Below are 27,090 nucleotides of genomic sequence, written 5' to 3' on the forward strand. Positions count from 1 at the left end.
ATCTATAAATATACTCATATAAATATAAGATTAGAAATTATACCTTCATCGGTAGAAAAATCTGAAATATTAGCCATGTTTTCCTGCAAAATTAAAATAAAACAAAATAATAATAATAAAAAAATTGATTAGAAATTATACTTGATCGGTAGAAATATCTAAAATATTAGCCATTTTTCCTGCAAAATTGAAATAAAACAAATAATAATAAGAAACTGATTAAAAAAATTAATTAAACACTGATATCGTAAATATTTGTCATATAAACTAATTATGCTATACCATATTTGAGAAAATGTTTCCCCATATAAACTAATTTGCATGTGTGGTGGTCCACGTTGGTTTTTTTTTTTTTTTTTTTTTCTTCTTTTTTTTTACCATAAAACCCATATTAACAAATTGATTTGCATGGTATGTAATTAAAAAATAATTCAACTTTTTATTTTCGAATTAGAATTTAGTTTTGAAAATTGAGTGAAGGTGGAATCATCAAATTCAAAATTTGACGTCTTTTTTTCACATGTCCAATAATTTAAGATTTCAAAACTTAAATATATGGTTAAATTATTCATTATTATAATATTAATACTATTCATTGGCTGATTATATTTAATGTTTCATTCATAAATTCTTTTTATACGAAAGTAAATAAAGGAATACAGAAATTATAAAATGTTTAAATTTAGAGTGTCTAAAATTAAATATAAAAGATTTTGGGTTGTTAATATAAATGGCTTACTTTGTTTAAACCCTAGCAAAAATACTTCAGCCGCCAAGAGTGAGAGCGAGAGATGTCGGATGCGATTTCCGGCGATGAAGCTATTTTCGGCGACGACACGATTTCCGGCTGAGGTTTCGACGGCAGTCTGTTTCACGGTGCAATGTTCATAGCCACTAGCCACTGGTCCGATGCTTCGACGACAGACTTTCTCACGAGGCTATTTCTCTCGTTCTATCTTTCCGGCGATCTGTTCAGAAGACGTTAAACGGTGGTTGGCAATGGTAAATGCTGGTTCCGGTGGTCTTTCTCACGATCTTTTTTTCTCTCGTTTTATGTCCGGCGTTATTTGGTTACCGCCGGTTAGTTGTTGCAGACGATCGTTCTTTGGTTGATGATGGTTCTGATGGTGAACATTTTTTTTCCTGGATATTGATAACATACCGTTTGAATGGTTTATTTTATGTTTATATAAAATGTTGTGGTTTATTGGAAGTTTAAATGGATTAATGATTTCAGTGTTCAATATAACTATATTTTTAGTTTGTTCATATTCTAATAATTTAGTGTTTTTAGAAACAAAACACAGTATTCAAGACATAAATATTGGCACTATACAATAAAAAGTTGAATAATTCTGAATTGAATTGCTTTATGTAATATTTGCCCATTGTTGGATACAAATCCTTAAAATAAGAAAAAGCTGTAAAAAGATAAAGTCATTAGATTGGTGTGTGTGATAGAGTGTGTGATAGATTGGTGTGTATAAATAAATTGTCATTCAATATAGTGGTGTACTTAAACAAGTCAATCTTTGATCTCATCAAAGTGGTCACACATGTACTATAGGACCTATGCATCAGTTATAAAGGCTCTGGAATAAAATATCATATCTTGGATTAACCTATTCATATTTATTGCCCTTATTTTTTAATCGACTCTACTCATACACAGGGAGCCATACTTTTCAGAATAGTATGAATTCGTTATATGCAATGAGATGGGATTCTATTGATTTAATTTAATATATCCAAGTTGCTTAAAGACGCAGGTATATAAATCATGTTTATGTTGAATTTTAATATATTTATTTAGTATTTGTCATTATCTTATATTCGTAGAATATAAATTAGTTTTTCATAGATTTTTTTTATTCTCACAAAATAATATTGTTCATAATTATATGTATTTCTTGAGATTTTGTATAATTTTTATGTCCTCTAAATGTTCAATGAAATGCCTATAAGACCTCAACTTTTTCATTGTAGTTTTAGGATTACATTCTACTATAAATAGATTACAATTCTTTAATATCTACTATATTCTGTCATAATTTATAGCTTTTATTCTCTAATATATTCTATTACAATTTATAGTTTCTGCTACACTCAATCATAATTTGTTGTTTTTATTCTCTTATAATGTACTAAATTTTATAATATTTGAAAGTTGATTATGTTTTCTTTGTGGATTTAGATTTTGAAAAAATTGTCATTGATGTGGAAAAGGAAGAAAACATAGAGAACGAGAGTATATTCTAATAGAATGTACCATGCACAATGTACAAAGTGTTTCTTAATAATAGTATTTTTTTAGAATGGATTAATATTTTTGTTAGATTTTGATGTTTTCTTATTTAGAATGAATGTAATAACCATTTATAGTCATATTATTTACGAATTAATATAATTAGTGATTCTCAAAGAATAAAATTTATATTCTATAGAAAGTGTTATTCTTGATAATATGTTCTAGAATTCTTTAAGTATGTTAATTTTAAAAAATATATTGTATATAACCATATTTTACAAGAATATTTTTTTAAAAAAATATATTTACTAGTTTATGGTAGATTTTTTGTCATTCTAACATAATAAAATCAATTATTATTAAAAACTATATTATAATTAAATTTTAATTAATTTAAAAAATTCAGATTTTTAAAATAAGGGAATTAATTATCCTTTAAAATCCAAAAATTTCCTCTTTTAATATAGGTTAATTGACCAAAATACTCGTATGCTGAAATTTGTGTGATTATATGGTACATGTTAGCTTATTGTAATACATCATAGACCCTCATATCAGGAATATTAAGACCATTTCATCCGTTGGTCTAGATTTGTACTTACGAGCACACAATAGATGCTAGGAACACATAAACCTAGCCTATATATATATATATATATATATATATATATATATATATATATATATATATATGACTAGGTTCATGTGTTCCACACATCTATTGTGTGCTAGAATAGACCAATAAGAATTTAGTAAAAATTAAATTATATGATCAAATAAATATAGATAATAAATCATTTTCATAATTGTATTTATATTAAATGATATTCATAATTATATTTTTTATGGAAACTAATTAAATTCGCTTATTAATGTAAACAATAATATTTTTTCAGAATGAATTCTCATCTAGGTTTTCATGTATAGATTCGTGTTTTTTTTTCAAGAGCCAGTCACTTAAAATACGACAAAGTTGTCTGGAACATGGAGAACAAGAATGTATTCTACTAGAATACACTCTTATTCTGCTAGAATACACTTTTATTCTACAAGAATAAACTCTCATTCTAGTAGAATACACTATCATTCTTCATATTATATGTAACTTTATTGTATTTTAAGTGACTACGTCCTGAAATAAAATATGAACCCATACATAAAAACGTAAAAGCGAATTCATTATGAAATAATATTATTGCTGACATTGATGGCGAATTTAATTAGTTTTTATAAAAAGAAATGAATTATAATTATAGATATAATTTAATATCCATACAATTATGGATCTCATTTAATATCTATCGAAATTTAATTAAATAATAATTTAAATTTTTACTAAATTCTTAGTGGTCCATTGTAACACAATCGATATGGGAAACACATTAACATATATATATATATATATATATATATATATATATATATATATATATATATATATATATATACTAAATTCTTAGTGGTCCGTTTTTCAAAATTTTTAAGATGTCCTCACCGAAAAAAGATCATCACCGGAACCGGATCATATATATATATATATATATATATATATATATATATATATATATATATATATATATATATATATGACGGTAATAATGTCACATTGTTTTGAAAAGATGTTTTGTGTGGTAATAGTTTGGTTAGTGATAGCAAACTTTAGTTAGGTGTTCTTTTCTTTTATTTTTTGCAAAACGCGTAAATGTGACATGACTTGAGACACATGATTGATGATTTGACCAATATTCCTTGTGTTGCAACATGATCTGCTCCTATCACTTCATTATTTTTGTACACTTTATATCTCTTTAACTTTAATGTGTTAATTTTATAAATGATCCTAATTACTTGCTGTATTTCTATACGTGAGTGTTGGAGACTACGTATATTATCATATTTAATTTTTTATAAGAGTGAAAGAATATATATATATATATATATATATATATATATATATATATATATATATATATATATATATATAGTAGAGGGTGGAGAAGGGGGTAGGTGCCCTCAACGATCTGATTTTTTGGATGTGAATTATATAGGTTAATTTTGATCAAAAAAAAGATATATACAATCGTATGCCCCCAATTAAAAAAGGGAAAATATCGGAGGGATTGGTTTGATGATTATTAAAGCCTCCGCAGAGGAGGTGACGCGGACCTCCACGGAGGCCTTAAAGTCTCGGCGGAATGACTGGTTGCAAGGCTTTAGCGTGGTTTTTTTTTTGTGATTTAAACGGTTTATTTCATGTTTTTAAATCCATTTGCAATATTAGATCGGTTTTAGTGTTAGAAATTTGTTTTCAAAGAAAATATGAGTTTTATTATTTTATGTACGGGGGGTTTTTGGCAGATCAGTAATGGAATTAAAACCTACGTTAGACCAAAGTTGTCCAACTTAGGTTTACTGATTCCGCCAAATTTTGACCGTCGAATTTTGTTTGATTTGGTCAAAAGTAAAGCTAATGCGTTCAATAGTAATATATCATTGTCATTTCAACATCCGGTTCATGGGTATGTTAGGAATATTGTAGACGAAGCAGATGTTCATCAACTCAGAAATGTAATTTCTGGAACAAAGGAGATTGTGCATTTGTATTTGAAGGTGTTTGAGGGAAGGTTCGAAGACACAGAAGTTGTTGACAAGATTGTACCATACAATGTTGAAAACATTGTATCTGATAATCTTGAAGAGTGTCCACAAGAAGACACTGTGGCAGTGAATACAATGGAAGAAGAAAATTTATATGAGTTTGGAAGACCGTGTGACAAAACTTTTTCATACGATGAAGAGTCAAATCAAGGCTGGTCAGGAGATGAGTTCACACATGGAAAAAAAGCTTCAGACATTTTTTACCATATGCCTCTCATACCTGATTGTCCTGATCCTATTGTTGAACTTGGACCATTTCACAGTTTTGGTCTAAATGATGATATGTTTGTTCGCCAAACGTATGATAACAAATAACAACTAATATTTTCTTTGAGTCTTAAAGCAACCAGAGAAAAGTTTCAGTTTAAGATAAAACATTCTAACAAAAACCGTTATGAGGTATATTGTGAAATTGAGAACTGTAGTTGGCGTTTATATGCAAAACACATTGATCCCACTGATAAATTTGAAATCAGGACTTTCAACAACGTGTACACATGTTCATCATTATAGACACCCAAATCATAAGCATGCAAATAAAAAAGTCATGGGGTACTATATTGCATGAGATTATGGGAAAAACTCGTTCCAAGGTTTGGAGGCCTAATGTAATATCAAGGGATTTGAATGCTTTGCTGGAAATCAATGTAAATTACAAACAAGCTTGGCGTGCAAAACAATATGCTATGGAACTGTTGTTGGGATCCTCTGAAGAATGTTTTTCCAAACTTCCTATTTATTTTCACAATTTGAAGATGCATAATCCCGGTACGATGGCCTATATACAAATAGATTAAGAAGATTGTTTCGAGTGTTGTTTTTATTTGGGAGCACGGTAAATACAAAAACTTGTTATTTAATATATAATTAATTGTAAAAAAAAATTATAGTGTTTATGTGTTCCATTTTTATATATTGCAGATACGAGCGTTCAAACGTTTTTGTCGTAAAGTTATAATTATGGATGGTGCCCATTTGAAGGGTGATTTTAAGGGAACCATATTGCATGCAGTCGCTATGGATGGGAACAACCAGATAGTGCCCCTTGCATACGGAGTATGCAAAAAAGAGAGTGGTCTTACTTGGACATGGTTTCTTGAAATTTTGTATGAATGCGTTGGTGATTGTCAAGATTTGACGTTTGTAACTGATAGGGCCGATGCAATTCGGGTTAGTATTGAAAATGTTTTCCCACATGCTCATCATGGCATATGTGCTTTTCATCTACTAGGAAACATAGTACACAGGTTTGGGAAAAATGATAAAACAAAAGTGTTGTTTGGGAGGCTTATGAGAGCTTACCAAAGAAATGTTGTTGAAGATTTGTGGTATAGATTTAGTACTACTAGGCAAAAAGTAGCGGCGTATCTAAGTGAAATTCCACGTGCTAAATTGACTAGAGCATATTCCCCGTCGAAACGATACGATTACATGACCTCAAACAGTGCAGAGTCCATGAATGCTTTATCTGTAGAGGCAAGGAAGACGCATATTATACCCTTCTTGAGTTCTTCCATCGTATTTCACAGGAATGGTGTAACAAGCATTGATTGGATGAAGGTATGACTTTAATTATGTCGAATAATAAGTTCATTATATATATATATATATATATATATATCTTTACTATCTTATAAAAGAAATCTCCCTATTTCTATAAATAGATTTAATATAATAATAATATTTTTTTAAGACGTTCAAATCTTTAAGCTTAAAGTACAAGTTGTTTTGAATAAAATAATATTATTATTTTAAATCATTCAAATAACAATACTACTAATCAAATCTTATCTCTAACATGTTTTGAATATGTCTTATTTAATCTCTATAAAATAGGAGCCGTTTTTGGTAACCTTATGACGCACTTTATATCGTCCAATTCCCCTGTTTTTTTATTTTTGAAAGTTTGAATTAATACTCATAAATCTAACCGGGTCATCTCTCACTTCTTGAGGCCACATTCCTCTCACAAAACCCTACACTCTCACCATTCCTCCGCTATTCTTCAGTCAAACCGTAGATACACACCTTCACCATTAACGTTGCATCCTGCCACAACTTTAATCACCTCCACTAGCCACAGTTAAAACCCGCCAAACCACCTCATCCCTTGCACCAATTCCATCCACCGCCACCACTCATCGTCTCTATTTCTCTCTGTCTACGAACACACCAAAAAATCACCCCCGTCGTCTCTACTAACGCATAAATGCACCACAATTACATTATCATACAACTACCGAATTAGTCACTGCCTCTATTTTCCACAATCTAAGTCCGGTTACAAGCGCACACCGAGGTCCATCTAAAACCCCAAACTCAGACCATGACGATTCTGATCACAAGAAACCAAAGGAAATCATGAATTGAAGTTTAACCGGTTACGCCAATCGACGATTCCTACTTCACTTTCTCCTTTGCTTGCCTCGGAAGCTGAGTCACTCTCGGGTTTAAAAATGAGGTTCAAAAAAATTTCCACCCTACAATCTCTTTCTCCTAATGGGTTTCAGGTTATAGATGTTACTCCTCTGCCTTTTCTTTTTAAGCCTTCTAAGAAACCTTATTATTGCTCCTACTGTTACACCCCTCCCCTCTCTAGATCTTGATTGCTTTGTATTTTTTGTCTTCAGGTTAATAGAATATTGTTGATATTGGGTTCAAACTAAGAAGGTTAAAGTTATGTTTAGTTTTTGTAGTGTAAAATAAGGATGCCTTTATGTGTATTTGTGTGTTTTTTTAGTGTTCTAACTAGGTCGTGTTTATGATTTAGTGGTCACCAAGGTTTGAAGGAGATGCTGAGATTTTGTGACACAGATGAATAATATGATCAACCTAGAGGGCGTCTTGCTGAATTTGGGAATTTGCCGCAAATGAGGGCGGAGCTCTGGTTGATTTCCACCCTACTTTTAAAAAGGTAATACCGTAATATTTCTTTTTGTAAATATATTTGCATTAGCTTTACTCATTTGTCGTGTTTTGGCCATGTTTGTGGTTTAGTATTTTGTAGGCTATCACTTTGGGTTCATCAAGTGCTTTCTGAACACCTAAAATCAGCAAGCACCAGGTAACTGTAATGAAATACTTTTCCAACACAACAAAATTGCTCAAAGATTACTGTTCTATTAATTTGGCAAAGATTGACAAGAAACAAGGATGAAATAACAAGACTAACACCAAGAAAAGATAGGTAGTAACAATTCGAGCTGTTACTGGTCTCCAAGGATAAGAAGCTTCTAATATTTTCTCTGCTTCCTTTCAATGAGGCTCCACCACAATAAAAAGCAGACATGCATCACTTTTGTCCGTTATTTCCCATTTTGCCCCTGCTCCTCCACCAATTCTGTAATGTTTGTGTGACTGGCAGTGGTCCCCTCTTTTCCTGGAATCTTTTTTGATTTCTGCCTTTGGTATGTGAATTTCAGTGGTGGGTGCACCACATTACCCCTTCCCCAAAGTATGACCTTGTCCTCAAGGTCAAAGTCAGGAAATGTGTCTTGTATAGTTCTGAAATCCTCCCAAGTGGAGTCAAACTCTGGAACTCCCTTCCACTTGACCAATACTTCAGTCCTTTGGCCAGCTTCCTCCTCGTGGGTTCGCACTCCCTTTACTGTGTCAGGTTCCCATATCACTCTCATATCTTCTGATAAGTGTGCTGGTAATTCCGGAAGGGCTGTCTGATTGCCTATTGCTTTTTTTAATTGAGAGACATGAAAAACCGGGTGGATCTTTGCACCTTCGGGAAGTTGCAACTTGTATGCTACCAGTCCAATCTTCTGCATAATCAGGTATGGCCCACAGAAACGTGCAACCAATTTTTGAAAGGGTTTGTTTGTCACCGATTTTTGTCTGTAAGGCTGCACTTTAAGGTAAACCCAGTCTCCTTCTGCAAAGGATACATCCTTTCGAAATCTGTCAGCTCCCTTCTTCATTCTCTGTTGTGCTTGCAACAGGTGACCCTTAAGATCATCTAGAATGGCATCCCTTTCCATGAGTTGTTCTTCTATTGCTGAAACCCCTGTTTGCCCTTGTTGTACTCGAATCATGCGTGGAGGATCCCTACCATACAATGCCTTGAAAGGTGTGATTTTACTGTTGGTGTGATATGAAGTATTGTGACTAAATTCTGCTCATGGAAACCATTGGGACCAAGAGCGGGGTTTGCCTTGAATGAAACATCTTAAATACATCTCCACCGATTTGTTGACAATCTCCGTTTGTCCATCCGTTTGTGGATGGTAAGCGGTGCTTCTAAGTAAATTTGTCCCTTGGAGTCTAAACACCTCTTTCCAAAATAAGCTCATAAACACTTTATCGCGATCGGATACTATGGAAGAAGGGTATCCATGAAGGCGAACCACTTCTTTGATGAATATGCTAGCAATGGTTACTGCTGTGAACGGGTGCTTGATAGCAATGAAGTGGGAGTATTTCGTAAGGCGGTCCACTACCACCAGAATTGCATTGTACCCATGTGAGTTAGGTAGTCCTTCTATGAAATCCATAGATATCTCATCCCAAACTTGATCCGGTATTGGTAGGGGTTGTAGTAGACCTGCTGGGTGGGTAGATATCGCCTTTTGAGTTTGACAAACCCCACATGCCTGAACATATTTCTGAACTTCTTTTCTCATACCCACCCAAAACCATTCAGCCGCTATCCTTTGGTAAGTTCTGAGTTCACCGGCGTGTCCGCCTATCACTGAATCATGGAACTCCTTCAATAACTTGGGAATTAATTCTGATTTTTGTGGAATGACCATCCTGCCCTTGTACATCAGTCTTTCCCTGTCAATTGTGTACCCCACGTGGTGTTTTCCTCCGTCTCTTAAGTCCTTTATCACTTGCTGAATGAAGGGATCTGCAGTTATTTCCTTATCCAAGTCTTCTAATGGAATTGACCAGGAAGAAGTGAGAGTACATAATTCAGTCGTTGGGGTGAATTCTCGTGAGAGAGCATCTGCTACCTTGTTAGAAGCTCCTGGTTTGTATTGTATTTCAAAATCAAACCCAAGCAACTTATACATCCATTTTTGATATTCAGGTCCTACTTCACGTTGTTCCATCAAGTACTTTAGGCTGCGCTGATCTGTCCTGATCAAAAAATGTCTTCCCATGAGGTAGTGCCTCCATTTCTTTACCGCCAACACAATTGCCATTAACTCTTTTCATACACGGATTTCAATCTATTTTTAACTCCCAACACTTGGCTATAATATGCGATCGGGTGGCTATCCTGTAACAAAACAGCCCCAAGGCCCGCCCCGGAAGCATCAGTCTCAACCACAAAAAGCTTGGAAAAGTTGGGCATAGCTAAGATGGGCGCATGAGTTAAGGCGTCCTTGAGTGTGTTAAACACATCAGTCGCTTGAGTTGACCACCCAAAACAATCCTTCCGCAACTGATCTGTCAAAGGAGCTGCAATGCTAGCATAACCTGCTATGAATTTTCTATAATACCCCGCGAGCCCTAAAAACCCTCTTAATTCACATAAGGTTTTAGGAGTAGGCCACATTTCCACAGCCTTCACCTTTTCTTGATCAACCGCCACACCTTTTTTTGATATCACGTGTCCCAAATAAGCGATTTGTGATTTTCCCCATTCACATTTATTTGGATTTGCATACAGCTCATGCTGATGTAGTGTTTCTAGAACCACTTTAAGATGCCCAAGATGTTGCTTTTCATCATGACTATATATAAGGATGTCGTCGAAGAATACCAACACAAACTTACGTAGGTGGGGACGAAAAACCTCGTTCATAACTGATTGGAAGGTGGCGGGGGCATTGGTGAGGCCAAAGGGCATGACCCTAAACTCATAATGTCCTTCATGTGTTCTAAAGGCAGTTTTTGGCACATCCTCCAACTTCATTCGGATTTGATGGTATCCGGACTTCAAATCCAACTTGGAAAAGATTCTTGATCCATGTAATTCATCTAATAATTCGTCTATCACCGGTATAGGAAATTTGTCTTTTATCGTGGCCTTGTTGAGAGCCCGGTAATCTACACAGAATCGCCAAGAATTGTCCTTCTTTTTCACCAGTAATACGGGACTGGCAAATGGGCTTCGGGAAGGCTGAATAATTCCAGAGGTCAACATGTCACGTAACAGTTTTTCAATTTCTTCTTTCTGGGCATGAGAGTACCTGTACGGTCGAACCGACACGGGATCCGTCCCTTCCTTGAGTTTAATGGCATGCTGGTGTTTTCTCATTGGTGGTAGGCCTCCTTTCCATGAGAAAACAGTGGCATATTTGTGAAGCAGAGAAGCCATGAAGCTGGGATACTCTTTTGTCTTGGCTGTGAGTTGTTGACCTTCTAACTGATTCAGATGCACCAAATATCCCCCTCCAACGGATCCCAAGGTTCTGATCATGGTTTTTAGAGAGATTTTGGCTCTGTCTAAGGAGGGATCTCCTTTAAGAGTAACCCCTTGTCCCTCTATTTGGAACTTCATCACTTGTGTCTTCCAGTTTGTCGTAACAGGACCTAACTTTTCCAACCACTGAATCCCCAAAATCACATCTGAGTTTCCTAGGGTAAGTGGTAAAAATTCTTCCTGTATGTCTAGCCCTTGTATGTGAAGCAAAACACCTTGGCACTTCCCTTTTCCCTCTACTGATTTTCCTGTTCCCAGGGAGACCCCAAAGCCTGGGGTGGGTATAATTGGAATTTTGAGTTGCTGAATTGTAGCCAAAGAAAGAAAGTTGTGGGTTGCCCCGGGGTCAATGAGGACGACAACTTCATAGTTATACATCTTTCCTTTTAGCTTGAGAGTCTTCGGATGGGTGGTGCCTATGACTGAATTTAAGCAGATACCCGACAAGGTGAGAGAATCTGGTGAGTGTTGGGGAGTCTCCTCGTTGTTTCCTGCCTGTAACTGTTCTTCCTCAAGCTCGTCTTCATCAATGAGTATCACACTCAATTCCTTTTTCTTACAGCGGTGCCCCGCACTCCATTTGTCATCACAACGATAACATAACCCTTTTTCCCGTTTGTTTTGCAATTCTCGGTCAGTCAGCCTTCTTACTTCACCGTAGGGTCGCCCTTTTGGATCGTTGCCTGTGTAGGAACTCCAACTTGGGTCCGGAGAGTTTTTCTTGGAGTATATCGTGGTTTTAACAGGTGTGATTAATGGGGGTCCGGCTAGGGTTCCGGATGATGTAAATCGCTTAGGAATAGATAACAACAAGTTTTCATATGGATTGTAAGGATAGTTTTTCCGCAAAGTTTTAAAATAAAAGGAAATTTTTGATTTTATTTATTTTAAAATATCCTTACAATGGCATCTGTGGAAATTTTTGTTGCTTATAAGATTCCATTAGTAGCAAGAGTGGAAGTATGAAATTGATTCTTTCATTTGTGGTAATGTCTAAATTTACCAAATAAGGAAAGATTCTCATCACCCAAGTTTCAAGTGGACCGGAACTTGGAATCATGGAAGTTGTATAGCATGATGAATGAGAACTTTCAAGTATTGGAAAGTTAAGACTAATTACTTATTCACATGGATGTGTGAGTCAAGTAATGGACTAAGGGATCGAGTACATAGTCTTGTGCACTGGTCAAGTCCACCACAAAAGATCGATAAGATTATTCGTCATAATTTACAAAAGCTCAGTAAATATGATTATACTTACAAGCTTAAGTGTAACTCTGAGACATTGGAAAAAGGTTCCAATGTATGACAGAGCGGATAAGAAGAATCAAATAAGGCAGAAGGATAAAAGTTTCTCAAATCTGAAAAGATGGGAGAGTACTTTAGTATCAGTTTTGTGATCATCTTAATGGTTAAGAAACCATATCAAAATTAGTTCTCTAAGGAAATCTTAGTGCATTCTTATGACTAAGAAGAGGAACTTGAATTGTTGAAATGGTTAAATCAAGAAGATGAGTCATACTTCGTTCCAATACAAGTCTTAGAGTCATACTCCAAGATTGTCATTTGAGTGACATGTCTTAAAGAAGGTTTAAAACACTTGTCAAATGTAAGAGTAAAAGTTTTCTACTCTTGTACATTTGAAATTGGTAAGTTGTGATGTTTTGGATAAAACAAAGACCAACTTAGGCCAATTGGGTAAAGTGTTTTTCTTGATTAGAATCCGCACTATCTCTTGGATGTTTGACAAGGGAGTCTTATATGTCAAGAGGACAGTGGGAGTCTTAAAGGTCTTGAAAGTCTCAAGAAATAATCAAGAATAAAACCTCAAGTTCTTCACTAGCACACGACTTGAGGTTTATAACCTATCGTGTTGACATATCTGTGCCCATTCCAGTTAAAGTTGGATTTGCATATGAGTTCTTAGAGTTCTCAGTTTGTTGCATAACAACTTGGAAGCAATGGCAGGCCCTTGAGCTGCCAGGTGGCAAGAAGTTAAGATTGAGTTCAATCCATATGGTTTTGGATTTGTCATTATCTTTGTCTTGTGATTATGGTTTGACAAATTCATATGGGTAGGAACTCATACACCATATAAATCTAAGTGTCATAAGGTTTCTCTCCGATTCATGAAAATGATGGTGAGGAAACGCTTCCACTAAGTAGATTTTACGAAGATATCAATTGTGTTATTTGCATTTTCAAAAGTCGTTAGTGGAGCGCGTGTGGTTAACCGGCACACTAACATGGACTTGTGAGAAATGGAAAATGCCTAAGCAATTGAGACCATGATTACGGTATCCCTTTTCATGGTTCTTGAAATTGCTTAGACACACAGGTGAGCTATCTACGGAAAGGGTGTATGAATCTAAATTTCAGACTGTCTAGCTGATTTCTGAGTACATGTCAAAGCTAGTGGGAGCATAAGTGTTATGCTAATAATCATCATGTTAGTGGGAGCATGATAATTATGATAAGTATTGCAAGTTAGCAATGTTAATTATAGAAAACAAAAGTTTCAATTGGGAAAAAGTTGTTTTGCTATAATTAAGGGAGAGGAAATTATGCTTCATCTCAAATCTATAAGCTTAGATCGTGAGGTTTTAATCATTTAGTCAAGGATATATATGAATTTCATGTTGGAATGGCTCAACATAAGGAAATTTTGTATATGGGTCCATTATTTGCGTTCTAAAATTCGATTATGATTACGGCATCCCTTTTCATAATCTGAATTATGAGAACTTGGCAAATTGAAATGGAAATATTATAGCAAAAGACTGGTTTAGTCTTTATGTAAGACATCATGAATCGTGTCCCATATGCTTCGGATATAGGATCGATTACATGTGCTATATTCATCCGTTCTAAAATTTTCAAATGCCTGGGGCATTAAGAAGGGAAAAGGTTTAGAACTGGATATGACTAAAAGGATTAAACAATTGTCGAGGACAATCTAAGGTTTACCAAAGATTGGTTGCTCAAGGACAATTGGAAGTATAGTGATAATTCTGGAAGGACCATATTGACATAATCTATAAGGAGGCAACTCTTGTTCAGAAGTGATAGTCAAAATGGAATCTGGAAATGTTTCAAAGTTAGAATTTTTCAATCTGTTTAAGATTAGGAAACTTAATGCAAGAAGGATGTTCCCAAGGAGCTGATCTCCTTTGGAATGGTCTGTAATGGTTGTTGTCAAGTCCTTCTGACTTTGTGCATAATCATTACAAGAGGTTCAATGCATATAAGTTTAGAATCTAACGGATTTCAGTAAATGACATGAATTTGGAATTCTTGCATTTGCAGTAAGGATTTGGGAGTGTGAAAAGAGAATCATTGAAGTTATGTTCAATTGATCTAGTTCACAAAGTAAAGATCATAGACAAACATAGTATGCATACTTGGTGTGTGGCATGACTAGTGTTTAGAAAAACATAGTGTACATGCTTGGAGCATGGGACAACTATTGTTTTAAATTCAAGAATAAAGTTGATAGCTGAAACAGTATACAATGAATAATGTGCAATCATATGGTGATAAATAAAAGGTGTTTTATTTATGTTCATAGGTTTTGATACCATATTGGATTCAATTATTATTGTGTTTCACTTTGCATGTTTTGACTTCCCGAATAAACTGGGTTATTCTTCCGGAATGACTAAGTTATTCAAACCATCCACAGTCGGTCATATTTTGGAAGTAGATATGAATTAAGACTGTCATGATGGGTTGTAGAGGTCTAAGGTGTTGGACAAGGCTACAACAATCATGAGTGCTCATAAGTTCTGAGTATTGGATTCAACCCGCGCTCATTGGAATCACTTCATGGATTTTATTACGAGTGATCATGAGACGATAATATCTTATATTCTTCAAACCTAGAGATATGAGTTGTTACTATGAGTTGGTTGTACATTGATTGCACGAAACCGCATTTGGTAACTCTGTGCTATAAAACGTGCTTTTGTGTATGATTCAACAAGTAGTAGAACAAGCCATATGAGTCGAAGTTTATCCGTTCCTTTTATCTTCGGGATAAAAGCGATATCTGTGGGCCCCTCGATGATTTGATGATGACAAATGGAAGTGCTCGGCCGGGCCAGGACTGATTTGATTTGTTCAATTAGTCAGTCGTCATAAATCGGAAATCGGGAAACAACAAATGGACAGAGAGAATGATTATAATCCATGTCTCAGTCCATATGATATCTAGAATGGAGGAATATATGATCCCTTATCTAATGGACAAGTCACTGACAATGGTCAGAGTTCATCGACAAGGTCAGAGTTCGACAGAAGCTTTTGAGAGCTACAATTGCCGGTTGGTTCCTGAAGTCATACGCAATAATAGTTTTAGACTTATCCAAGTGGGAGACTGTTGGATTAATGTCTAAGTCCATAACTATATTTGGTAAGACTTGACCCGACCCGACATGGTCCATTTGGGTTGCATACCATCATGCACTTGAATGAGAGAAATAAGACACTTATGGTTATTAATATATTATAAGTTCTAGTATATTAATAATAAGAATAATAAGATTATTTAATTAGTATTGATCAAGAATTAATCTAGGATTAATTAAGTGATCAAAAGAAGACTAATTAAATATATGGGTTGATTGTGTAAATCATTCATACTTGTATAGTGGGCTAATGCTCCATGGATAATCAAGTTGGGCTAAAACCCATAGGATGGTCCATGGATGCTCCATGGTGTATTTGTACCCATGGATCCAAGGAAATGGAAAGCCATGACAATTAAGAGTTTACCCTAATTGTGTAACTATATAAGCATCTTATTATTGAGGAAAAATTGGCCACTAGAGATAGTGAAGAAAGGGCTAGCCGATTTTGATGAGTGTAGAATTCTCTCAAGTCATTCCAAGTGTTTTGATGATTGTGATTCCATTTGAGGTGTCACACTTGGGGCACTAAGCACTCAAGCTTCATGAAGACTTACTACACCAAAAAGGTATGTATTCTATCCTACTATATCCATTGTTTTATATGCTAGATTAGGATAATACCTTGGAAGTTCTTATTTGCATGTATAATAGAGAAAACATAGATCCAAGGTATTTAGGGTTGCATGTACACTTAGGAAGTGTTAGAATGCTAAAAACCCAACAGTGGTATCAGAGCCACGGGTTGTTTTCTGTTATATTGATGCAAATATTTTATTTTCAAAGTTGAAAAAAAAAAGAAAAAAAAACCATGAAGTTCGTCAAATTTTAAAATAATTACTTGTTCTTGTGAAAAACTAATTATTTGTAAAATTTGAATAATTTGCTTTATGAGTTGAATTAGGTCAAAATTTAATAAAAGATAAAATAATATGATTATTTTATTAGTTTTAAAAGTTTGATCTAAAGAGTTTTATTTTTTGAAACCTCCATAAGTTATGGATATGAAAAGGTTTTAAAAAAAAAATTGATTCAAAGTTTTTTTGGAGTTACAAAATTTGGTGTTAATGTTTTAAAGGATTCCATAACTTAAGAATAAGTTATGGATCACCAAAAGTTTTTTGTGTTACCTTGTTTTATGAGTAAATTTAGATTAATGAATAAAATTATGTGATAGTTGGTTTTAATCCAAATTAATCTAAGAATTGATTCTAAAATGTGTTTTTGTAACTTGTCCTCAAGTTATATGAAAAGTCACATTTAAGAATCATAAAACTCATAAAAATTGGCAAAGGTTACAAAATGAAGAGTCTAGTTCTAATTAAATGGTTTTATGACTCCATAACTTGTCCTCAAGTTATGGAGGACCAAGAGTCTCTTCATTTAATAAAATAAAATAAAATAAAAAAAGGTGTAACCTTAATTAATTCCATAAGTTATAAAATAAAGAAAAGTTAATTCTTTTATTAGTTTAAAGTCTTCCATAACTTGTCCTCAAGTTATGGAACTTGAAGAGTTTTTGGATTAAAACTACTTTAAACACATAAGTTATGGAATTAATTAGTTTTGAATAGTTTCAAAACTTGCCCTCAAGTTTTGGAATTTGTAAAGTTTTCTCTAATGAATACTTTAATTCCAAGTTAGCCCTTAGAATTTTAAAATTTAAAATTCAACCCTTATACTTTATAATATTATAAGTTAATAATATATATATGTATAAGAGTAAAGTCAGTCTTATCGCTAGTACGCCTCATTCACGAAGTCGGTCTATAAGGTGGGTATAAGGTTGTTGCCTATAAAATGGCAACTTAATGGGTGTCCACTCTCACCCACCGCTTGCTTGACTGGTGGAGGGTCGTTAGCCGAACGGGTTTGATAGGACTTGAATTCTCCCTTCATTAAAAGTATTAATGAAAAAATACTAAGTAACTAAACTCTTAATAATACCCAATCTTAGTTACTTAGGAAAAATGTGAATAAGGTGCTAACCCATGAAATTACACTTTACACTTTGTCTAAGTCGTTAGTGGAGCGTGTGTGGTTAACCGGCACACTAACTTGGACTTAACAAGGTAGGTAAAGGGTGACTTAATATTTATCATAGTATCGATGGAGCGTGTGTGGTTAACCGGCACATCGATTGAGGGGTAATTTATTAAGGGTACCAAGTGATTTGCATGGTTACTTCACACCTTGTTTTGTGATCCTCGGCGTCCCAGTCACAAAACCTGAAGGGCACACTCGAGATTGAAACATGCCTTTGAAAAGTTCAATGAATCTCAAAGATCTAGGAGTTTCAAAACCAATTAAAACCTAATAATACATTTCGTTTATCTTGGTGGAAATTGGTGAATCGTCATTCACCTACCTTCAAATATTCTATAGCTTGGATTACGGCATACCTCTTCTAAGTTATAAAATAGTTTGTTGGGTTCTAGCCTTAATATTTCATATTGGGTGTTATATTAAGGACTTTAAATCAACTATCTTGAATATCTCCCAAAAGATGTCTGGTTTAGACACCTATGATCTTCCCAAATCTCTTGAAACAAGGTTTCCTAATGAAGATGATGTCCCATGGATATCATACTTCTTTCTCCTCCTCCAATTATTCTCCCTAACCCACAAGTTCTTGAAAATTTTAAGGTCACTCAAGCCCTATTGGCAAGGCAAGGTCTAGGTGTGATCACATCTTGGAGATGTAGTCACATATTGACAAGCCGGGAGAGTTGGGTGTCAAATTCTTGAGAAAGTTGGTGGTTCAATCACTTTCTAAGTCACATAGTGAGTTCCTTTGGGACACCTATGAAACAGACTATGACAAGACCCTTAATGATCTTATCTATTTGCTAAGATCAACTTCCTAAAACTTTATGGACATTGACAATGATGACATTGGATATCCAGTAAAGCATTCTCTTCCCAATGGAAAGGGATCGGCTATAGTCAACTCGGTTGACCAAATGGTAAAGAGAAAAAGCTAAGTCTGTGATAGTCCTGTGTACCATTATCAAAGGGTCCATATGTTTGTATTGCCAAAGAAAGGGCATTGGTTGCGAAGCTGCCAAATTTACCTAAGGATGTTAAAGTCAATAAGTTTGACTCTACTTCAGGTAAAATCCACTATCTAACCCTGTTAAGTTTCTATTCTGAGATTCTTGATACATGATGTGACCGGGTCGCATGGTGATGGTTTAAGAATCAAAGGAAAGTGAAGAAACTTAAAGGAAGGATATGCTGAATCTGATCGCATAGATGGATTTCTATCGCATAGTTTGAAAAATCGGATTCTTGAGCTACTTCTTAGGAGTTATGAGATATTGCTTAGGAATAGATAACAACAAGTTTTCATATGGATTGTAAGGATAGTTTTTCCGCAAAGTTTTAAAATAAAAGGAAATTTTTGATTTTATTTATTTTAAAATATCCTTACAATGGCATCTGTGGAAATTTTTGTTGCTTATAAGATTCCATTAGTAGCAAGAGTGGAAGTATGAAATTGATTCTTTCATTTGTGGTAATGTCTAAATTTACCAAATAAGGAAAGATTCTCATCACCCAAGTTTCAAGTGGACCGGAACTTGGAATCATGGAAGTTGTATAGCATGATGAATGAGAACTTTCAAGTATTGGAAAGTTAAGACTAATTACTTATTCACATGGATGTGTGAGTCAAGTAATGGACTAAGGGATCGAGTACATAGTCTTGTGCACTGGTCAAGTCCACCACAAAAGATCGATAAGATTATTCGTCATAATTTACAAAAGCTCAGTAAATATGATTATACTTACAAGCTTAAGTGTAACTCTGAGACATTGGAAAAAGGTTCCAATGTATGACAGAGCGGATAAGAAGAATCAAATAAGGCAGAAGGATAAAAGTTTCTCAAATCTGAAAAGATGGGAGAGTACTTTAGTATCAGTTTTGTGATCATCTTAATGGTTAAGAAACCATATCAAAATTAGTTCTCTAAGGAAATCTTAGTGCATTCTTATGACTAAGAAGAGGAACTTGAATTGTTGAAATGGTTAAATCAAGAAGATGAGTCATACTTCGTTCCAATACAAGTCTTAGAGTCATACTCCAAGATTGTCATTTGAGTGACATGTCTTAAAGAAGGTTTAAAACACTTGTCAAATGTAAGAGTAAAAGTTTTCTACTCTTGTACATTTGAAATTGGTAAGTTGTGATGTTTTGGATAAAACAAAGACCAACTTAGGCCAATTGGGTAAAGTGTTTTTCTTGATTAGAATCCGCACTATCTCTTGGATGTTTGACAAGGGAGTCTTATATGTCAAGAGGACAGTGGGAGTCTTAAAGGTCTTGAAAGTCTCAAGAAATAATCAAGAATAAAACCTCAAGTTCTTCACTAGCACACGACTTGAGGTTTATAACCTATCGTGTTGACATATCTGTGCCCATTCCAGTTAAAGTTGGATTTGCATATGAGTTCTTAGAGTTCTCAGTTTGTTGCATAACAACTTGGAAGCAATGGCAGGCCCTTGAGCTGCCAGGTGGCAAGAAGTTAAGATTGAGTTCAATCCATATGGTTTTGGATTTGTCATTATCTTTGTCTTGTGATTATGGTTTGACAAATTCATATGGGTAGGAACTCATACACCATATAAATCTAAGTGTCATAAGGTTTCTCTCCGATTCATGAAAATGATGGTGAGGAAACGCTTCCACTAAGTAGATTTTACGAAGATATCAATTGTGTTATTTGCATTTTCAAAAGTCGTTAGTGGAGCGCGTGTGGTTAACCGGCACACTAACATGGACTTGTGAGAAATGGAAAATGCCTAAGCAATTGAGACCATGATTACGGTATCCCTTTTCATGGTTCTTGAAATTGCTTAGACACACAGGTGAGCTATCTACGGAAAGGGTGTATGAATCTAAATTTCAGACTGTCTAGCTGATTTCTGAGTACATGTCAAAGCTAGTGGGAGCATAAGTGTTATGCTAATAATCATCATGTTAGTGGGAGCATGATAATTATGATAAGTATTGCAAGTTAGCAATGTTAATTATAGAAAACAAAAGTTTCAATTGGGAAAAAGTTGTTTTGCTATAATTAAGGGAGAGGAAATTATGCTTCATCTCAAATCTATAAGCTTAGATCGTGAGGTTTTAATCATTTAGTCAAGGATATATATGAATTTCATGTTGGAATGGCTCAACATAAGGAAATTTTGTATATGGGTCCATTATTTGCGTTCTAAAATTCGATTATGATTACGGCATCCCTTTTCATAATCTGAATTATGAGAACTTGGCAAATTGAAATGGAAATATTATAGCAAAAGACTGGTTTAGTCTTTATGTAAGACATCATGAATCGTGTCCCATATGCTTCGGATATAGGATCGATTACATGTGCTATATTCATCCGTTCTAAAATTTTCAAATGCCTGGGGCATTAAGAAGGGAAAAGGTTTAGAACTGGATATGACTAAAAGGATTAAACAATTGTCGAGGACAATCTAAGGTTTACCAAAGATTGGTTGCTCAAGGACAATTGGAAGTATAGTGATAATTCTGGAAGGACCATATTGACATAATCTATAAGGAGGCAACTCTTGTTCAGAAGTGATAGTCAAAATGGAATCTGGAAATGTTTCAAAGTTAGAATTTTTCAATCTGTTTAAGATTAGGAAACTTAATGCAAGAAGGATGTTCCCAAGGAGCTGATCTCCTTTGGAATGGTCTGTAATGGTTGTTGTCAAGTCCTTCTGACTTTGTGCATAATCATTACAAGAGGTTCAATGCATATAAGTTTAGAATCTAACGGATTTCAGTAAATGACATGAATTTGGAATTCTTGCATTTGCAGTAAGGATTTGGGAGTGTGAAAAGAGAATCATTGAAGTTATGTTCAATTGATCTAGTTCACAAAGTAAAGATCATAGACAAACATAGTATGCATACTTGGTGTGTGGCATGACTAGTGTTTAGAAAAACATAGTGTACATGCTTGGAGCATGGGACAACTATTGTTTTAAATTCAAGAATAAAGTTGATAGCTGAAACAGTATACAATGAATAATGTGCAATCATATGGTGATAAATAAAAGGTGTTTTATTTATGTTCATAGGTTTTGATACCATATTGGATTCAATTATTATTGTGTTTCACTTTGCATGTTTTGACTTCCCGAATAAACTGGGTTATTCTTCCGGAATGACTAAGTTATTCAAACCATCCACAGTCGGTCATATTTTGGAAGTAGATATGAATTAAGACTGTCATGATGGGTTGTAGAGGTCTAAGGTGTTGGACAAGGCTACAACAATCATGAGTGCTCATAAGTTCTGAGTATTGGATTCAACCCGCGCTCATTGGAATCACTTCATGGATTTTATTACGAGTGATCATGAGACGATAATATCTTATATTCTTCAAACCTAGAGATATGAGTTGTTACTATGAGTTGGTTGTACATTGATTGCACGAAACCGCATTTGGTAACTCTGTGCTATAAAACGTGCTTTTGTGTATGATTCAACAAGTAGTAGAACAAGCCATATGAGTCGAAGTTTATCCGTTCCTTTTATCTTCGGGATAAAAGCGATATCTGTGGGCCCCTCGATGATTTGATGATGACAAATGGAAGTGCTCGGCCGGGCCAGGACTGATTTGATTTGTTCAATTAGTCAGTCGTCATAAATCGGAAATCGGGAAACAACAAATGGACAGAGAGAATGATTATAATCCATGTCTCAGTCCATATGATATCTAGAATGGAGGAATATATGATCCCTTATCTAATGGACAAGTCACTGACAATGGTCAGAGTTCATCGACAAGGTCAGAGTTCGACAGAAGCTTTTGAGAGCTACAATTGCCGGTTGGTTCCTGAAGTCATACGCAATAATAGTTTTAGACTTATCCAAGTGGGAGACTGTTGGATTAATGTCTAAGTCCATAACTATATTTGGTAAGACTTGACCCGACCCGACATGGTCCATTTGGGTTGCATACCATCATGCACTTGAATGAGAGAAATAAGACACTTATGGTTATTAATATATTATAAGTTCTAGTATATTAATAATAAGAATAATAAGATTATTTAATTAGTATTGATCAAGAATTAATCTAGGATTAATTAAGTGATCAAAAGAAGACTAATTAAATATATGGGTTGATTGTGTAAATCATTCATACTTGTATAGTGGGCTAATGCTCCATGGATAATCAAGTTGGGCTAAAACCCATAGGATGGTCCATGGATGCTCCATGGTGTATTTGTACCCATGGATCCAAGGAAATGGAAAGCCATGACAATTAAGAGTTTACCCTAATTGTGTAACTATATAAGCATCTTATTATTGAGGAAAAATTGGCCACTAGAGATAGTGAAGAAAGGGCTAGCCGATTTTGATGAGTGTAGAATTCTCTCAAGTCATTCCAAGTGTTTTGATGATTGTGATTCCATTTGAGGTGTCACACTTGGGGCACTAAGCACTCAAGCTTCATGAAGACTTACTACACCAAAAAGGTATGTATTCTATCCTACTATATCCATTGTTTTATATGCTAGATTAGGATAATACCTTGGAAGTTCTTATTTGCATGTATAATAGAGAAAACATAGATCCAAGGTATTTAGGGTTGCATGTACACTTAGGAAGTGTTAGAATGCTAAAAACCCAACAGAAATAACAAGACTAACACCAAGAAAAGATAGGTAGTAACAATTCGAGCTGTTACTGGTCTCCAAGGATAAGAAGCTTCTAATATTTTCTCTGCTTCCTTTCAATGAGGCTCCACCACAATAAAAAGCAGACATGCATCACTTTTGTCCGTTATTTCCCATTTTGCCCCTGCTCCTCCACCAATTCTGTAATGTTTGTGTGACTGGCAGTGGTCCCCTCTTTTCCTGGAATCTTTTTTGATTTCTGCCTTTGGTATGTGAATTTCAGTGGTGGGTGCACCACATTGTAACATATTAAGCAGTTTATGCTATAAGATTTCTTGGCCAGTTGTTTTGGTATTGATAAGATTTATTTGAAATTATTTGTCTTTTTGAATAGATAATAGTGCAACTTTCTAATAAGGAACAAATGAAATTGCTTATCCATCTTTGGAAAATCTTTGGTTTGATTTATATAGGTGAACAAGTCTAACTTGGAACGCTCTAAGGAAAAATAAATCCTTTCAAGTTGAAGCTTATATTAATGCTTGATGTTTATTTCTTTCCAGCCTGTCACTCTCATATCCTTGGCCTGAAACAACCAAAGATGTCAGGTTTGAATGATTTCTTGCACTAGGGATGCTCGGATCTGATGAAGCTCTTGGAAAGTGTGTACATGAAAAAACTCTTGAAAAGTGAGTTGCATTTGTTGTACATTTATTCTTTAAGCATAATATCTTAGAAAATTCCTAGATAGTATTTTGTTTGGCTTGTGTTAAGATTTTGTATTTCTTATATTTTGATTTGTTAGTTTTTGTTATGTCTTGATCTGTTTGTAGAATCATATATATATATATATATATATATATATATATATATATATATAATGCTTAATATAACCATAGATAATCTCTTATGTTTTGATCTATATTGTTTAAGTACATCTATTAGTAATGAACAACTAATACATGAAAACCCTAAAGTAAAATTAATTTCATTGCTTTTTAGGAGTTTGACCTGTGTTAAGATTTTGTTTTTGCTTTTATGACTTGTTGTAATGATGATATGTTTCTAATGACTTTTTTTAATAATAATTTGTTTCAGGTTAACTCGATGGCATCAAATCTTTTACTTATCTGGTGGATGAATGCATGAATGGTAAGCTCTAATTATGAGAATCAGCAGGGGGGCTAATACTTGTGATTTTTTGGTTAATTCAAAAAACTAATTTATAAATTAAATGGTTATTTGGTTATGTAAAAAACGAAATTGTAGGTGTTCTTTATTTTGTGGGGTTTCTACGTTTTTGACTTTGTAGATGTAAGCATATCTTTTAGATAACATTTGCTGGATGAGATAAAATAAATAACCCAACTTATTTTTATTTCTAAAATTATAATGATTAAATTATGCTTTGTATAATTATTTAAAAAAATCGCAGAATTAGATAACATTCATATACATTGTTAAAAGTATTTGACATCAAATTGTATGTTTAGCCATTTTTCATGTACACAGAACAAGAGAGATAATCGAAGTTGGACTAAGTAAAGGGTAAATGCGAAAATGGCAAGGCTCCATGGCTGGTTTTCTTAACATAACATTCAATTTTTTTTCTTCCTATTATGACATTAGTGTGTGGTTGAAGTTGAAAAATGTTAATTGCAAAAAATGGTAAGTTTATTTAATGTATTTGGATTGAGTTTTCAAAAATGGAAAAATAGTTTCAATTTTAACATAATTGAACATCCATACCTAAGTTGCTCATCAAGACATGCCATTTTAATTAATATATGTATATTGGTTGTATGGATTCGGATATGTCTTATATGTCCTTATTGCATTAGGTATTATGAATTAATCTATGTAACGGTGGATTAATGGTCATGGTAACCTCATGCTATGGTGTTATTAAAATAAGTCATTGTTGTTCTTTTACAAATTCAGTCTAAAATATATTAAACTTATATTTAAAATAACTTTAGAGAAAATGACTTAAAAGGGTAATAATGTGCCCCGCCGCTTTGCGCGGGTTCACCACTAGTATATATATATATATATATATATATATATATATATATATATATATATATATATTACAGGGCAACGTTCAACAGTACTAGCGGAGTGGGCTGAAAAAAAATGAAGAGCGTACGACAGGATGGTCTGTTTCTGGTGTTTCAGATGCAATATATCAAGTGGATGATTTCAAACATGGTGGCATAGTTGATTTGAGGAAAGAAACTTGTACATGCAAATATTGGGAAAGAACTGGGTTGTCTTGTGGTCATGTCATAATGGTCTTAAAGCACTTGAAAAAAACTAACTTTAGACATCTGGCTATAGATGCTTACAAAATGGAAACGTACCGAAGTACGTATCAGGAGGTGGTTTACCCTCTTCCTGAACCGTGTGATTGGGAGATTCCCATTGAGATGATGGTTGTTAAACCCCCGATAATGGATACACGTCAAGCTGGTAGATCGAAAAACAGGAATCGTATCCCGTCACAAGGTGAGGAAACTATAGTAAGAAGGTGTAGTAGATGTGATAGTACAACACACAATGCAGCGACTTGTCCGACATTGGTCCCAATGAAGCAAAATAAGGCTAGAAAAAGTAACTCGGCATCAGGTAGTAACACAAAATGGAAAGGGAAAGGGACACAAGGGACTCACGAGATGCTAGACATGTACGGGACACAAGAGATGCGTAGGACGCAAGGGACGCAAAGAGAAGACTATTGTTCAACGTTTGATTTGCATGATTGATGTTGTATGTATAATTAATTATGTCATGTTTTGGAAGTCGTTGATTGTGTAATTTGAAATAGTGTAGTTACTTTAAAGATTATGGGTAATATTATGATCATATTAGTGCATCATTACTAGTAGAATAATAACTAAAATTAGACGATAATACATAGAACAAAACAAGAACACATAATAAACGTATAACAACAGTAATTAAAGACTTAAGGGAATTGCAATGGATACTTTTCTTCCTCCATTGTTATATAGTCGTACCTAATTCTTATTTTATCTTCAAAAAGGTCCTTTTCCCGCCCAAGATCGATCATTTTGCATCCTTCTCAGCAAACCATTTTTCAGTCCGTTTGATAGTCTTCTTAGTCTTTTTTGTCCATTCCTCGTGGTCTTTGATTTTTTTTTTATCAATTAGCATCCTTTCGTCAACCTCTCTGCACTCTGCCGCAATGAGGTCACGATGTTCAGTGAGAGCCTGAGATGACTCTTTATCTTTTCTTTGTTGTTCTTCAGCCAATTGTAATTGTTGCAAAGTATCATCAGACATATATGACCCTCTTATGTTTGGTGATAGGGCAAGAAAAGGGTCGATTGGATCACAATAGAAACAATCAACTTCGTTGCATGAGCAAATTTACAAATTTGAAGATGAACTCATATTAAATTTCAAAATAATTTCTAACTCTTTAACAAAAATTCAACTCCATATTCATTAAAATATATAGAGGGACCATATATAGACCCTTCAACTCTGCAGAGAGTTGTTTATCAGTCCTTAGAACTGTTTGTCAATCCGCAGAGCTGTTTGCCAGTTGGCATAGCTGTGTATCAAGTCGTTGTCATCCTTACATTACAATTATGGGAATACATTTATTTATTAAAAGGTAAACATTATTTATTAAAAACTAAACAACGCTAATGGACGAAAAGTAAGGTTCACATAGAACTGAATACAAACTAATATTCGTTGTCATTCGTACATTTCAGTTC

The 27,090-nt window shown here is 34.3% G+C and overlaps 1 long non-coding RNA gene across 1 annotated transcript; it reads left to right on the top strand.

The window, feature by feature from the left end:
• The first annotated feature begins 7,576 nt into the window (after nucleotides 1-7,576).
• LOC145099979 (uncharacterized) lies at nucleotides 7,577-24,858 on the top strand. The gene is made up of 4 exons (XR_013704742.1): nucleotides 7,577-7,820; nucleotides 7,904-7,970; nucleotides 23,905-24,030; nucleotides 24,440-24,858. It is a non-coding gene; the product is annotated as an uncharacterized LOC145099979 (long non-coding RNA).
• The last annotated feature ends 2,232 nt before the right edge of the window (nucleotides 24,859-27,090 follow it).

The sequence above is a fragment of the Lactuca serriola genome, chromosome 4 (assembly GCF_051521515.1).
Source record: "Lactuca serriola cultivar US96UC23 chromosome 4, Lser_US96UC23_V15, whole genome shotgun sequence".
Classification (NCBI taxonomy): domain Eukaryota; kingdom Viridiplantae; phylum Streptophyta; class Magnoliopsida; order Asterales; family Asteraceae; genus Lactuca; species Lactuca serriola.